Here is a 16296-nt window from a genome sequence, read left to right as displayed (position 1 = left end):
AAAACGTTTTACATGATTTAACATGTTACATCTATATCAGATGGCTCACCACTTCAGGGTGATGGTAGAGGCAGGATATTGGGAGGCAGAGAATTTGGAACTCAAAATTTAAGAAAAAGAAAAATTAATAACATCAACTATTCTTAAAAATATAAATAAATGCTTTCCCTCTTTCTTTCTCTAATTAAAATCAACCTCCTGAGGAAAGAAGAATAGTAGATATAACAGATGGTGAATTTAATAATCCTTATTCAATAAGCAAAAAAATTGCAAATAAATACTAATTATATAACAAAAATGAATATGATGTGTATATGTATATATAAATACTCAGTAACACAAATATTTCAAATTTTAGGAGTTCAGAGAAGCTTGCTGAAAGAACCTGAACATGAGGGCAGTAGCCTTTCTCTAGGGATTCAGTGCTTTACAGGAGGTTAGAGGTAGCCAGGATGCCAGTAGAGTTTCAAAGGGCCTCTCTCCATTCATTTTGAATCAATCAATGTTTCTTGTTTATTTCCTCAGGGTTGGGAAATGATCCTCAACTTTTACTAAGTGTTTTCTTCTTTGTTACTTGACTGATTTTCTTCTTTGTATATTGGCCAGATCGACTGTCAAGAGCTGAAATTTTGAGCAATATAATGTTTGAAGATTTTCTTTTTAGGTCATGAGAAAACCATGATATGTCTATGAAAGCAGTAACCACGCTCATGAAAATAAAGACTATGCAAGAAATGCAGCATTGCTGACAAGTTTTGACTACAGAGACTAATTATATCAAACTTATGGAGAAACTGGTAGTGATTCTTACCCCTTCTGATTTTATAGCCCTTCACATTCCCCTTATGTCCTTATTATATTCTAATTTGTATTATTAACACTCTCATATTGTTCAAATTACAACATGTAGGTGATCAAATTCTCCCATCAATATATACACTTTTGAACAATACAACAGAGTTACTGTTCGACCATTTCAGTCATATCTAACCCTTTGTGGTGCCTTTGGAATTTTCTTGGCAAACATACTGGAGTAAAGTTTTGCCATTATCTTCTCCAACTCATTTTATAGATGTGGAAACAGAGGCAGGCTGAAACAAAGCTTGTCCATTGTCATACAGGTAGTAAGTGTCTGAGGTGGGATTTGAACTCTTGAGTCTTCTTGCTTCAAGCCCATTCAAGCCATGCTCTATTCACTGAATGTCCTAGTTGCCCCAAGGTAGTGGTGAGAGTCCAGAATTGAGTCAGGGAAAGAGATTGAATTAGATCAAATTTAGAAAATATTTTTAGCCTCTGAAATGATCTAAAATTACTCCTGTAAAAGCTGATCTCTTCAATGCTGGTTATCACTTCTAGATACAAAATTGTTTGAATTGTTGGAACATAATAATTTTCAGAGACCACGGAGTTTATAATTACTTAAAGGACAATGAGAGACCACATTGTGAATGCTGTTTCACATGTGCTCATCTTCTGGTAATCACAATCTTTTTTTTTCCTTCTTGGTAAAATAAAACCTGTTTGGTATTATATACTCTTTGGTTGATGTTTAGTGTATAAAATTATAGGTCCAAGTAGGTAGTTGGATTTTCCCAATGACGACTAGTTTGACTATGATGTCATGGATGTGTTGATGTGGCACATGGCTGGAAAAGTTTTTTTGAAAAGAATGGGACAACAGATAAGACAGCTCAAATGTTCTGTTGATTCAAACATGCTAATGTATGAACACTGAGGGATCCATTATTGAACATTTATTGGGAAGCACAGCCTAACTTCACACACAGGATGAAGATCTTCTGATATAAATGGGTAGGGAGGGAATAATTTATCTAGAGGTTCTTTCAACTCTGACTTCACTGCTCCTGGGGCAAAACCACTGGGAGTTAGCACATTAATGATGTCAGAGATCCATGAAAATTGAGATATATAACTTAAAACTCGTAGGGACTACAATTCTCTGATCTGTGGAATGAAGGAATCTGAATAATTAATCTCTAAATCATGCTAAATATAAGCATTTAAGTCTGTTTTATGCCCTCTGCCTATATTACTTATCCATTGATCAAAAGGAAAGATTCATATTTACTCTTTGGTAGAGAGAATTGCTCTTCTGTAAACTAAATAGAAGATGAGAGAAATAATAATAGTAATAAAAAAGAAAAACTGAAGCAAAATAGCTTTCATTAGTATAAATTGGTATATCTCAATTTCAGGTTATAGGATGCTATTGTATGTGATAATCTTCTATTTAATAGGTCTCTATTGATAAAACTCATTTAATTTATTTTTTCATAATAAAATAATGCTCAGTGTCATGATTTCTTTGGGTGATGTTTGACATAAAAGGAGTGAATTGTTCCCCATTTCAAATTCAAAGTTCTCACAATGCTTTAGGGATATCTGATTCCTTTTATGGAGGAGATACTTTCCCTCTCAAAGATCATTATACCAATATAATTCTCCAGACAATCTTTGAGACATAAGAAAAAGCATTTATTTAAAAAAAACATTTATTTTCTGTTCATTACATGTCAGGAACTGGGCTAAACACAGAGATACAAATACAAGGAGGGAAGAAAATTGTTACCTTCAAAAATCTTATGTTCTAATAATTATGTTAATAAAACATATATATACATATATCCAAGTTGAGTTTATATGTAAACACAACTTGGAAAGTTGTGGGCAGTTTAGAGGGATGGGGGAGATGGTAGAAGGAGAAATCTCATCCATCAGAGACCAAGGTTACAGATCTGAGAGGCCAAATCAACTGTTAAAACATTAAAGAGCAGTTTGAAATAAAGGAATCATCAGTCAGATATGACATGAACTAGCCAAGAAATTCACATCAATCTGGGCAGCTAAGTGGCTCAATGAACCAAGAGCTAGACTTAGAAATGTGTGGTTCTGTATTCAAATATGGCCACAGGGGACAGCTGGGTGGTACAGTGGATTGAGAGCCAGGCCTAGAGATGGGAGGTCCTAGGTTCAAATCTGACCTCAGACACATCCCAGATGTGTGACCCTGGGCATTGCCTAGCCCTTACCACTCTTCTGCCTTGGAGTCAATACACAGACTCCAAGATGGAAGGTAAAGGTTTAAAAAAATCTGACCCCAGAATCTTCCTAGGTGTGTAAACCTGGGCAGGTCAGGTTGTGAACCTTAAAATTTCCCAGACCCTACTTTATAAGATTGAATTAAGACCATTCCCCATTTGGGCAGTGAACTCTACTTAGATAAGGAATGTGAGAACTCTACTTCACCTACTTAAGTCTGCCCTAGGGGAAGATAAAGTTGTAAACTCTTTTCTGAACAATGAAAAGTACTTAAACCCATACTTATAATAAGGAAAAAAAGTTCTTAAGATAAGTACCTATAAAGGTCAAACAACTTGTGAATTTACAAGGAACAAAGAGCTGAGCAACTTACTCAGAGCTTTCCTGGTGTGAATTACTCGAAAATTTACACCTTCTTAGGTGTGGACTAAGAATGGGCAGTCCTTTGAAAAATGTCGACTGTGATTGGTAGATGGAAGAACTTAGGGGAGATGACATAGGAGAAAATTCCCTATATAAGGAAATGACAGGCTCTTAAGAGGAAACAGTCTCTAAGGAGGCTGTTGGGAGAGAGCTCTGGAAACAGGCTCTTGGGACAATTTCTGGCTGGAACTCCCTCTAAGGAGACTCTGTCTCTCTTGGGTCTCTCTTGGGACAGTCAGCTGGGAAGTCTGAATTGCAGCTGGTGCTTCTCTGATTTCTAGAATCCTTGCTTGGACAGATATTGTGGTGAGTGATTAAAGACTGATTGATCTCTCTCTTAAGACTCAAGTCTAGGCCATGTTAGCTTAAGGCCCTTCATACTTATTCCTTTCTTTTTCTCTCTTTCACTCTTTCTTTAATTCCTCATTGTATTAATTAATGAAATTCTCTATAAAACCCAGCTGACTTGGGCATATTTCATAATTGGGAATATTTCCCTGGCGACCACCATACATATTGATTTAAAAACAAAACACTGTAGTGAAAACATATTTTCTGCAGTCACAATTTACTCATCCACTCTTTATCTACTACAATTTAAGTCTTCCACTTTTAATCACTACAGTTTATGGCATCAACCATTTTAACTATTACAAGGTAAACCCCATTGCCTTGTCCTTACTGCTCTTCTGCCTTGGAACAGATACATAGTATTAATTCTAAGATTGATTCTAAGAGTTTTTTTTTTAAAGATAAGAAATTCATTCACTTTTAGCACTTCTACATATAAGTCCTAAATATAAATAGATAGATAGACAGACAGACAAATAACATTTTTCTTAGTTGTCCTTCTCTTTTACCTCTCTGTAGTTTTTCATAGTGTAGATCACTCTCTCCTCCTTGATGTTATCTTTTCTCTAGGGTTTTGGAACACCCTTCTTCTCTTTTCTTCTTCCTAATTATCTGCCCATTTCTTATCTGTCCATTGTTGGATGCTCCTGCAATTCATGGCCAATGAGCATAGATATCACTCAAAGTTATATCCAGGGCCCTCTTTTCATCTCCCTCTATACTACTTCATTGGTGATGTTGTCAGGTCCCATGGATTTAATTACCATCACCATGCTGATGATTCTCAAATTTACTCATCCTGCCCACATTTCTCAACTTTTCTCCAGTTGATAACTCCACTGCCTTTCAGATATATTAATCTAGAATTCCAGAAGACCTCTTAAAGTCAATATACACAAACTTAAGTAAGGATCTTCCCTTCCCTGAATGGCAACACCATTCTCCTAGTCTCTCAAGCTCACAACCTAGGAGTCATCCTATATGGTTCATTATCTCTCACTGTCCCTTCAGATCCAAAATGTTGCCAAGCCCTGGTGATTTAACCTTTGTAAGATATTTTGAATACATTCTATTCTCTCTTCTAATGCTAACCTCACTCTAATGAAGACCCTCATCACATGACACCTGGTCTTTTTCAAAAACTACTAGTGAATCTTCTTGCTTCAAGTCTCTCACTTCTGTAATCCACTTTCCATTGTGCCACTTATGTAATTTTTCTAAAATGTAGGTCCAATAATGTCACCCCTCTATTTGATAAACTCCCACAGATTCCTATTGCTTTCAAGATAAAATACAAACTCTTCTGGCATTCAAAGCCTCTCATTACCTAATCCCTTCCTTTCTTTCCATTCTTCTTCTACTTTACTTATCAATGTAACCTCTTCTATCCAGTGACATGAACTTGCTCCATGAACAAGACACTCTCTCTTGACTCCAGCCATTTTCTCTTCTTTTCTCATCTGCCCAGAATGCACTCTACTTCCTCACTCTGACTAGACTTAATCTGGCTTCAAATGCCTCCTAAAATCACACCTTTAAGTGGAAGTTCACCCCAACTTCTTATTTCTAGTATTTTCCCTCTTTTAACTATTTCCTAATCCTATATAGAGCATACTTTATACTTATTTGCATGTCTAATGTTTCCATTAGATTGTAAGGTCCTTGAAGGAAAGGACTTTCTTTTACCTCTTTTTGTATCGACTCCTTTTACCTGTCTTATAACAAGTGATGAATAAATATTTAATTAATGATTGACTTACCTGGGTAATCATCAAATAAGTGTCACCTAGAACCACACTCAGTGATTTGATGGTTGGAATATGTCTAGATGGACAAGACCTCTCAGAACACGTGTTTCAGTGTCAGAGGGTCCAAGGTTCACCACCAGGCCATGGCAGTGCCTCGAAAGATTACTCTGGTGGAGAATTTTTCTTTTCTTTATGGTGCCAAATTTTAAATAGATGATTTAAATAGTGGCACAACATTTACATATTTTGTTTCAGTCCTAATAAAGTGCAAAATTGTTCATTTCTCTCTTTGGCACACATTCTAGGTCTCAGAATGTCCAGAGAATACTTAGTAGCTAAAATATGGTTTTTAAATGGACATTGCACCCAGCTTTGCCTACAAATCTGGCTCCTTCATTTGGTGACATGTAGTACATAATGTTCTTTATCAGTGTGGATCTCTTGAATAATGAGTCCTCCATGAAGCAGCTCCAGGAATCTACCAGGCATGGCCCCTAAACTCTTGTACAGCTAAGTGATGATGGGGTTGCAGACCTTCTCTAATTCGTTTTGCAATTGCTTAAATTATTCTTTCTAAGCAAGCTGGTTCTTATCTATTCAGTTGATTATTTCATTACATTTGTCAAAGACCTTCTGTTTTTATTTTCCACTAGTTTAGCCTTGCAGGTCCTCAAGGATTCAGTTATCTTTTCTATGGAGAACATTCCCAGAATCATTTATATTTAGCCCTAACTTCTTTCCTGAGATTGACTCTCACATCCCCAATTGTCTCCCTGATAATCTAGAACTGAATCCTTCATAGACATCTCAAGCTCAAACAACATTCATCATTCTCTCCTCTAAAAAATAAATACAACCTTCTGTTCCCAATATTATTTCTGCCAAGAGCACAATCATTTCCCAAGTGTTCAGGATCACAACCCAGATGCCATCCTCTTCTTGTCACTTTTGTTCATTTTTCATATTCAATCTGTTACCAAATCTTGTTCTTGAATTCACAACACCTCTCTCTCTCTCCTCTCACTCTGTTTAGCCTGGTGTAGTCTTACCTCTTATTTCCCCTGAACAATTCCAATTGACTCCCAATTGGTACCCTTACTTGTCTCTCTTCAATATAGTCCCTGCTCTACTCAAATGCTGAAATTATTTTCCTAAATTGCAGGTCTAATTACATTAATACACTACTCCATAAACTCCATTGTATCCCTATTACAACCAGGATTAAATATAACATGTCATTCATCTTTTAATACCTTTGCACCCTAGCTTTCTCCTATATTTCCACTTTTCTTACACTTCTTCCTGAACAGAATTTACTGTTCTGCATCTCTGGACTTTTTACATTTCCTCACACATGATCTCCAACTCCCAATTCTGTGCTTTCACATTAGCTTTTATGGTCTCCCTCTTCATCTCATCCTCCTTGCTTCTTTCAGAACCCAGTTCAAATTGTACTTCATGTATCATGACACACTACTAGTGCTATTCTTCTGAGAATAACATCTATTATTAAATAGGTGAAAATGTACAATTATCTCTCTCTCTGTCTATCTCTCTATCTATCCATCTATCTGTGACACTCTCTCTCTCTCTCTCTCTCTCTCTCTCTCTCTCTCTCTCTCTCTCTCTCTCTCTCTCTCTCTCTCTCTCTCTCTCCCCTGTCTCTCTCTGTCTCTCTTCTTTAGCTATGTGTACAGTGGATAACAATGGTAGGCCTGAAGTTAGGATGATCTAAGTTCAAATATGATATCAGACACTTAGTGGTAGTGTAACTAGTCATTTGGCCTCTGTTTACCAGTTTCATCATTAGTAAAATGAATAAATTAACATCACCTACTTCCCAGGGTTTTTTGTGAGACTCACATGAGATCATATTGATGAAGTGCTTTTTATAATCTTTATAGTATAATAAATGTGATATAAATATTCCATTCCCATCTATTTACTCAAAGCTCTGTCTTTCTCTATATCTATTATTCTAATATGGACATTTTTACATGACATCCACTTCCTTATCATGAAAATTTCTTGATATCATTAATCATATTTTTGTCATTTTTTGTTCCTAGCCTTTTGCACAGTACCTAGAACCCATGAGTCCTTTAATATATTCCTTTTTGCTAATCGATTGGCATCTTCTGCTGTGACCTTTCTGTTTAAAGCAAAGTATTTGAAATCTTAGAGGACAAATTCTCTCTTTGCTTCTCATCTCCATACTTAATTCTCAGTTGTTTGGACCATGCCTTCATCATCTTCTCGGTTTAGGAAGCTTTGTCTTTTGTGTTGGTGATCTTATGCTCATTGCTTGGGCTCTATTCCACATTAATTCTTCCATTTGCCAAATGACAAAAGTCCTTCCAGTTTGAGGAACTTTCTGGGAACCAAGATTGAGTACTGTAAGCTCATACTTTTCAAGGAAATTGTTATCACCTGACACTGATCTCTCACCTTCATCCACTGGGATTAGTCCACAGGCTGGTTGTGTGACTGCTTGAGTGTGTCTACTTGGTGAGGATGTGGCGTTCCATTTGAGAAGAATTGTCATCACTCCACCAGCCACAGGACCAGTTCTGATATATTACCAGATTCATCCCCAGACAAGATGATGACCTTAACAGTACATCACCAGCAGAGTAAGTTATCGGCAATGATGAGCCTTTTCACTTATCATTGATAATGATGGGGTTGTAGACCTGTTCTAATTCTTCTAGGTATTTCTCAAATTACTCTTTCTAAAAAGGCTGGTTCTTATTGATTTGCCATAGACAAAGTTCTATAAAACTCTCTGCATCTTGGGAATATAAGTGGAATTGGTTACCAAAATGATGCCATTGATCTGTGCTTTATCTAACTTGGCATTCTTTAGGGCCTTTTTTCCATTGGTTCTAATGTGCTTCAAAAAAAAAGTCAATGTCCAGCTCTTCAGAGGCATGAGGAATAATAGGGATGGCATATAATAAGTTCATTCAGACAGCCAATCTCAATATTGGCCTGGACCGTGGAAGAGAAAATATGCTTCATATTCTTAGAGGTACTGGAGGAGTGTGGAATAATCCTCCTTCTTTCTTATTCACCTTTAAATTCTGAATTGAAATGACTGATTCTGTAGTTATGTACATTTTTGCCACCTTGATCTTTGGGAAGATTGCGATACATCCAAATCTGGGCAATACCCTACCCCATAAAGGGGAATAACTACAGGAGAAAAAAAATAGTCCATAAAAGCAATGAGGAATCAAGCCAACTTCCTGTGACTTCACAATATGAAGTGCTCCACAATATGAAATGGGGATAGGGGTTCTCATTAAAAAAATGACATCCATAGTTTTATTATAAACACCTATTGAATTAAAGAGTAGCCTTCTGTTGTTGTGACTCTACTTACCCAGAAGGGACTTTACTGTTCTATTGCTTTTTTTTCCTAAATGTTCCCCAGAGAGCAGATAACAAGGGCATAGGGCTGCATACAATAAAACTTCCCAATAAAGCAACTTAGTCATCATTTCAAAAATCTTTCTTAAAGGAGAAATCCCACATCTCACTAGGCCTAACTGAGACTTTTCAAAACAACTCCCCTTCTCTATCGTTAAATATATCCCTTTCTACCCTTTGATTTTATTTCAGATAGAGTGGGCTTTCCCTTCTCCTTTACTCAATTCACTGATTTCTACTTTCTACTTTTATCTTCTTCAAATAAAGAATTTCTTAAATCCTTAACCTTGAACAGCAGCAGTTATTGTACTTAGTAATTATTTACAATTCAATTAATTGATTTTGATTCTGGTCCTTTCTTTAGTCTTTCTGTCTCTTGGACCTCAGATAATATAGTACCCAGAGCAGAAACTTAATAGATGATGATTCAGTAGCTTGATGATTAGCTTGACACATTTTTTCAGGCACTTTTTAAGTAGCCAGCAATATTCTTTCTGTATTCATTCTGATACACATTTTTCTCATATGACAGATTGAATGAGAATGATCCGTTAGCAATGGGATTATATTAGTATAAGGTAATCCCAGGTGAGGAAACACTAGTAGTCCAGGTTGGTAGCTTCTCTTCCACTTATGATCTTAGAGAGATGCCTAGAGCATTGGACTTTGAATTACACAAGATTACATTTGGAGAATATGTCAAACATAGGATAGGAAAACAGATCAGAAAGGAACATAGGCCATCCTAGTTCAGAGATCAGATCTTTATCCATGAGAGCATGTTGCCTCTAAGTGAGTTTAGTTTTTGCTGTTTAATCATACCCAACTCTTCATGAACCCATGCACCATAGCATGCCAGGCCCTTCTATCCTCAACTGACTCCTGAAGCACATCCAAGTTCATGTTCATTGCTTCCAACACTATTCCCTAAGTGAGAATAATTAACACTTCTTCAATATTTTAAATTTGCAAAGTGCTTTCCATTTAACAACTGCTTTGTTCGCCCAAAAGTACAAAGTGGAATCAATAGAAAACCGGTTCCTTTTCCAAATAGACCCAGTTTAAGTCCTGCCTATAACAAATTTTGACTGTGTAATTCTGGGCAAAGTATTTATACTCTCAGTATATCACAACAGCCTCTAAGACTATAAGTTATAGTAGATGATGAACTTCACTGGTAAAGGAAGTTTCCTCACCTCATAATTCTATGAATCCTGAAAACCATATATTCAGCACCCAACTTATTATGATCCCAATTTTGCAGATAAGGAAACTGAAGTTAATTCAGGTAAAATTAATTTTCCAAGGTCATATACCTCACTCCACTCCCCAACTGTTATTGTGTCTGGTTTCAACTCCATGCAACTCCAGGGTAAACTCATTACCTTTAATCTCACCATCTTGCTGTTGACTCAAGCCTTGATTGACTACACCTCCCTCAGTCTCCTCTACTAGCTAATTGGAGCACTAGAAGGTGATGCACCAAATTTCTCCCAATGTGTTCCTTTACAAAGGTCAGAAACTGGACTTGACTTTGGATCTATTGCCTCTCTGGTTTCCACTCAATAGAATAAGTTATACTAAGGTACCCACTGGTCTCTCCTTTCCCCACTTTCTTGCTTCCATTAGTACTTGGGTATTGTCTGTCTTTAGGTTTTAAACTTCTTGAGGGAAGGGGATTTAAAAAAATTGTATTAGTTGTTCTACCTGTGCTTAATACAATGTCTGGCATATCATAGATACTTAAAAAATGTTTGTTGGATTGGAAAGGTAAATATATATGTTAAGATTTAAACTAGAGACTTCCTGCCACAAAGTAGTGTTTTATACACTAGCCATTCTTTGTGAGCTGTTTCCCTATCTTTTTAATTATTTAATTAAGATGTTTCAAAATGTCTTTGTGTTTTTTTCTATGTCTTCCTTAGTTAGGTGATCAACTTGGCTGAACAACTAAAGATTTTTGTGGATTGAAGTAGAATGATCATCCCCCCCCCCCTTGTGATATTTTTCTTCCCTCTTCCTCTACTCCAGAAACTGCCTCAGTTTATTCCAGAGTAGTCAATAAAATACCTTAATCTTCCATGTGAGATATGAGGGGGATGGCAGTTGTGTTCAGTGTTATTCATTTTCAAAAATATTATTGAACATTTTGGTTGATTCCAGTATTTTTATTTTTAATCACATACAATATTGCCACAGAAATTCATGAAGATAGCTTTTGTGAATAGGAGAATATAGAAGAGATCAGCTCTTTGCTAATACTTTTAAGAGATAATATTCCCAATTTTGGAGTTATCGTCTCAAATGTTATGATTACTTTGTTCAAAAACAAGTTCCATGTTGGTCATTGTTGTGAGAGAATATTCATAAAAAACCAAAACAGAAATAAAATAAAGTGAAAATTGATACTACACTGGTTCTTTCTCTTGAGGTGGATAGCCTTATTTTTCATTAAGTCCTTCAGAATTATCTGAGACCATTGTATTGTTGAGAATAGCTAAGCCTTTCATAGTCCATCATTGTACAGTATTGCTGTGACTGTCCAGTGTTCTCCTGGTTCTGCTTACTTCACTCTGAATCAGTTCATGTAGGTCTCTCCAGTTTTCTAAAAATCTTTCTGTTTATTATTTCTTATGTTATAGGACTATAATATTCCATTACCATCACATACCACAATTTCTTCAGTCAAGTGTGATGACTTTTGAATTTTTCTCTCTGTTGTTTTATTCATCTTTAAGAAATAGTAAGTTCCATAAACATTTATTAAGCGCCTACTATATGCCAGGCCTGTCTTCAAAATTGCAATTCCACCAGAAATGAGGGAACAATACTATTTTCTCCTCATTCCTTGGTAGCATTGACGTGTTCTTTGTGATCTTTTGCTATGACATAACTATATTAAAATTACTCCTCCCTTGCAATTCTACATGATGCCTAGACAAATTAAGTCTCATTCTACACATCAAAATTACCTTGCTTATGGAAAGAATGCTGAGAAACTCATGATTTTTATGCTTATGAGTTCCATATGAATCTCCAGTGGGACACTCATGCCAAATGTGGGCATAAAATCACTATATTAATCAAAACTTGAATCAAGACTCATAATGCCAACTGAAATCTTTAATGAAGTCCCATGCAGAGGTTCCTTGCCATACAAAGAAGCAGGATTGTCTATATGGGATCATCTTTTATCTTGACATTTTGTGCATGGTTGCCAATTCTTTTTGAGCCAAGGCAAGAAAGAATAAAAAATAGTGCAGTTAGTGAAAAGGATTTAATTTTAATTAAAGGGCAAGTGTGCTTTTTCTAACAGTGAACACAACTAATTAAAAAAATGCATAGTTTGCTCACACATTTATTAAGCACCTACTATGAGTCAATAACTATGCAAAGCCTGGGAATTCAAAGGAAATGGGTGGTAAAGAAATTTAGATTCCAATCCTCTTCCCTTATGACATTTAATTTCTCTGCTCCAGGTATTTTCACTAGTTATTTCACATGTCTACAACCCTCTCCCCCCTCATCTTTATCCATTACCTATTCTTGATTTCTTTAAATGTCAGCTAAAGTCTCTCCAGTGCAAGAAATCTCTCTTGATCATTTTCTATGGTAGTCTCTCTTCATCTCTGATTCTTAGTCTCTTGATTTCCATAATTCAGCTCAAATCTCAAAGATAGGGGAGATTATTCCACCTTTGAGGATGACCAGTGCAAAATTAAGAACCTGAGAAATAAAGTCACATGTAAACAGCAAGTAGTGAAATCATATAGGCCATAGAGGGGAGTAAGGCAGCCAGATTTTAGACCAATATTCTTTAAAAGGATCTAGTTTATGATAGAGATTGAAATATTTGAAGGATCTCTGACTTAGTCTGTGTGATTTAGACATCTCTCCAGGAAGGCAGATTCGAACTCACTTCTAATTTAGGAGTGGTGTCTCAGGGATTGCCCAAGGCTCAAGGAAATCCAGTGAATTGTCCATAAGCAGATAGCTAATGCCTATGAGGAAAGGAGTTTGACTAGCTATGTAAATCACAGGATAGGAAAGGGATGAAGTTGCTTATAACACATGGGTGGTGAGGGGTTTTGTCTTTGTTATGTGCACGAGATCTTTGGAAACCCCCATCATCCTCAAAGTCCTGGTCAGGGGGTGCCCCTTACATTCGGTCTTCCTTGATTGTTCAATTATCAATGTTCATCAGAGATTTTAAATGCCAAATGAAGCAAGCCCTCCATTTGAAAGAAGAAGAAAATTTCTCTCAGAGGAGAAGTGACTTCCCCAAAGTGGAAATTTGAATTCCGGTTCTCTGAAAAAAAAATATATTTTCATAGTTTTCTCTCTTTTTTTTTCATTTCAATGAATCAGTTGCCAAGGTATATTCTATTTCCCAGAAGTATGTATTCTTTTTGAGGGTAGAGACAATTTCATCTGTGTTTTCTAGTTTCTCTAGCATATCATAAGGCAAAAGGGATTATTAATATATATAGATGTTGAGTTGAAAGTAAGAAATGTCTTGCTCTTTTCAGCAGCAGCATCATTTATGATGAACTAGGAATGGATACTGGGCAGCTAGGTTGTTCAGTGGCTAGAATCCCATGCCTGAAGTCAGGAAGACTAATCTTCCTGAGTTCTAATATAGCTTTAGACACCTGCTAAATAAGTAACCTTGTCCAAGTCACTATATCCTGTTTGCCTCAGTTTCTCCTCCTGTAAAATAATCTGGAGAGGGAAATGGCAAACCAGTCCAGTATCTTTTCCAAAAATATCCCAAATATGGTAACAAAGAGTTAGGCACACAAAAAATGACAAAAATAACAACAGAAATATTTATCAGTAGAAACAAAAATATATATGTAGAGAACACAGACTATAGCTAAATGAGTACAGGATTTGGAATTACAACATGAGTATGATTCCAGGCTCTACAATTTACTCCAGGTGTGATATTGGACTATAGATTTTAAACCCTGTAAGGCTCAGTTTCCTCACCTGTAAAACAGCAACATTGGGATAAATAATTTCCAAGGAACCACCCAGTTCTGATACTCCCTAAAGTAATGAAGGACATGAATTTTTAAAACAAAGAAAACAGATTAAATCTCTGCTAAATTTCAGTGAATGTCAGTCAAATTGTGTGTATGTTTTTTCCCAGAATCCACAATAGATTTTAAAGCAACTCTATTTTTAAAATATACTTTGCTATTCTTTAATAGTAGAGCAATTTAAATATATTGTTCAGCCTTTATAAATATCTACCACATTGAAAAATAGCCTAAAATATCCCCTATGATCAATCTTTACTGTTAAGCAAAGGGAATATTATTAGTCTTTAATGTCAGCAGAACATTTTCCTGGTGCTGCTTTTAAATATGAGAAGTTGAAAGAAAAACGGTTTAATTTCTCAATTTAAAGTCAAATATTTCTCTTAATTTTCTAGCTGGGTTACAGCACAAGCAGTGCAATCTGGGACATATTTTCAGTGTAACTCAGAGCAACCAAATCTTTCCCAATAGAATTTAACTAAGAATCTGCTTCTGTGGTAAGTGACAATTACCATGCTCTCCAATGAGGGGGTGTAAAAGCACTCCCCAACTTATAATCTTGTAGCTTCCTTTTTGAAAGAATCATTTTGCTAACAATGCCCTAGGTCCTCTTACTTGGAGGTGCTAAAAGTTTCCAAGTGTTGTCTGTGTCTCCTAATTTAGTGCCGTGGAAATCCAGCTACCTAGGGCAAAGCCCCAGCTACCTCATCCTGACTGTGGTTCTACCTTCTACCAAGGTCATATATATATATATATATATATATATATATATATATATATATATATATATATATATTGCTGGTGACAATGAGAATAGTCTCTTTTCTTGGAAGATCAAGCATGTGTCTATTAAGTGGTTTGACAGTTGGCCCCAAAACAATTGCCTCATTTGCATTTTAAGGGCATAGATCTCCTAGCTGTTCAATATCGCATTCCTTATTTTTTGATAGATGAATTAGAACTTGATTGGCCTTCAAATGGCCACCTCTCATTTGTACCTTGTTTGCTCTTTCTCAAAAGAAGAGCAAAAGTCAAATAAATCCTGGGGCCCATCAAAGCCAGGAACTTTACTGACTTTATACCATGTGATTGTTGCAAAGATGGCTCAACTGGAAGAAAATTTAGACAACAATGGGACCAAGCTGGTATAATTTGGGATTCTGACTGGCACCCCAAGACAAGCAATGTGACAAGTGAAGGGGACAGAGTATTGATTTTAGAATCAAGACCTGGGTTCAAATTCTGCCTCTGATATTTATATATATTAGTATATATATAGAGATATATATATAGTGACAAAAATAAAAATCAATCAAATAATAAAAATAAACATTTGTTATGTGCCTATGTCCCAGGTACTGTGCTAAGCATGGGTCATGTGAACTTCCTAATACTTAACATCCTTATCTCTAAAATGGAAAACATGATATATGCAACATCTACTTTATTAGGAATGGATAGCATTTTCAGCATTAATTATAATAATTTATGGAGTATTTTACTAACACAAAAACTGGTATGTCATATAGTATTACCATTCATCTCTCATCCAACACAGGTATTTAATTAATTTTGCCTCTGCATGTTGTCTCTTTTTCATTGTTCTGCACTTTGCCAAGATCTCCCAACACTGAGGAAGACCTGAGCCTCTGGAAACCTTGACCCTGATCCCTAGAGAAATAATTCACTTATAATTGAAGATCCTGCCCTAAAGTCTAATTCAGGTGATTGGTGAGTACAAATATCCCTTTGTATCCCATACTTCCTGTTGACTAGCCCACTAAATAATAGGCACCTGATTCACATGATTCCACCCAGTTGATCTTACTGGTGCTACATTCACCACTCCCCCTTCCTGATCACTCAACACCTTTCCATCCCTAGATCTAGGAACAGCAATGTGGTTAACCTATTGCCCTCCATTTGGAAAGGCTGCCCTATTGGCTATTAATTGGCTGCCCTATATATCAACTTTTCCTCCTATGCCCCACCTTTGTCCCCTCAGTCCTTTCTATCATTGCCTCTATTCCCTCTCTCCCTCTCTTACTCCCTTCTTTCTTCTTTAAGTCCACAATATTCTACATATTAGGAAAAAAAAGGAGAAAAAAGTCACAATCTCTACCCTTAAGAGTCTAAGCACTCAAAGTATCAAAGGTGTCAGAGACAAGTAAAATCTATTTGAAATGTCTTAAAACTGTTCAGTTGAACAGGAAATAATTCAGCACCAGGCACAACTC

This window comes from Monodelphis domestica, chromosome 1 (assembly GCF_027887165.1).
Source record: "Monodelphis domestica isolate mMonDom1 chromosome 1, mMonDom1.pri, whole genome shotgun sequence".
Taxonomy (NCBI): Eukaryota; Metazoa; Chordata; class Mammalia; order Didelphimorphia; family Didelphidae; genus Monodelphis; species Monodelphis domestica.
Note: the sequence above shows the minus strand (reverse complement) of the source record.